The 1,301-nt window shown below is 37.2% G+C and overlaps 1 non-coding gene across 1 annotated transcript; it reads left to right on the top strand.

The window, feature by feature from the left end:
* Positions 1-381: 381 nt before the first annotated feature.
* Positions 382-440, top strand: LOC119471912. Its single transcript, XR_005201013.1, has one exon. It is a non-coding gene; the product is annotated as a U7 small nuclear RNA (small nuclear RNA).
* The last annotated feature ends 861 nt before the right edge of the window (positions 441-1,301 follow it).

Raw genomic sequence — 1,301 nt, 5'->3', positions numbered from 1 at the left:
CTATGCTGATATTCAAGATACAGTACAGACAGCTTTCCGTGTATCTATCCATCTACCTATTCATCCAGGCTATTGATTGACTAACATGGCAGTAAAGAATAATTATTCAGTTATTCTTCTGGTTGTGTTTTAATTTCAGAAACTTAAGTGTAATTTTCCTTTTTACTAGGGTTTCTGTCATGAGAAAATAATTCTTCTTATGAAAGTTTCAATTTCAGTTACTGGCTAAAAATGTAAGACCTAGGAAATTTAAGTGTTGTCTCTATTTTAAGGTATATACATAATTTATAACTATTTACTTCTAAAGAAGATTCTGAATGGTTAGTAATATCAAAACATTTTCAACAAGAACCTCAAATGAAAAAAAAAATTAAAAAGCATATGTGTTACAGCTCTTTTAGAATTTGTCCTGCGGGTTTTCTGGTGAAAATTAAGCTCAAGATTTTCAACAGAAAACTTTTAAAAACTCCTAAACTCTTTTTTTTCCCTTTTTTAATTTTTATTGGGTACATGTGCAGATCATGCAGGATCGTTGCATAGGTACACACATGGCAATGTAGTTTGCTGCCTCCATCCCCCCGTCACCTACATCTGGCATTTCTCCCATGTTATCCCTCCCCAACCTCCCCACACCCATCCACTGTCCCTCCCTTGCCCCCACAACAGACCCCAGTGTGTGATACTCCCCTCCTTGTGTCCATGTGTTCTCATGTTCATCACCTGCCTATGAGTGAGAACATGCGGTGTTTGATTTTCTGTTCTTGTATCAGTTTGCTAAGAATTATGGTTTCCAGATTCATCCATGTCCCTACAAAGGACACAAACTCATCATTTTTTATGGCTACATAGTATTCCATGATGTATATGTGCCACATTTTCCTTGTCCAGTCTATCGTCGATGGGCATTTGAGTTGGTTCCAGGTCTCTGCTATTGTAAACAGTGCCGCTGTGAACATACATGTGCATGTGTCTTTATAATAGAATGATTTGTAATCCTTTGGGTATATGCCCAGTAATGGGATTGCTGGGTCAAATGGAATTTCTATTTCTCGGTCCTTGAGGAAGCACCACACTGTCTTCCACAATGGTTGAATTAGCTTACACTCCCACCAACAGTATATAAGTGTTCCTATTTCTCCACATCCTCTCCAGCATCTGCTGTCTCCAGATTTTTTAATAATCGCCATTCTAACTGGCATGAAGTGGTATCTCAATGTGGTTTTGATTTGTGTTTCTCTAATAATCAGTGATGATGAGCATTTTTTCATATGTTTGTTGACTTCATATATGTCTTCTTTTTT

The sequence above is a fragment of the Cebus imitator genome, unplaced genomic scaffold (genome assembly GCF_001604975.1).
Source record: "Cebus imitator isolate Cc_AM_T3 unplaced genomic scaffold, Cebus_imitator-1.0 Scaffold78, whole genome shotgun sequence".
NCBI lineage: Eukaryota > Metazoa > Chordata > Mammalia > Primates > Cebidae > Cebus > Cebus imitator.
This window is presented reverse-complemented; position numbering and strand designations above follow the sequence as displayed.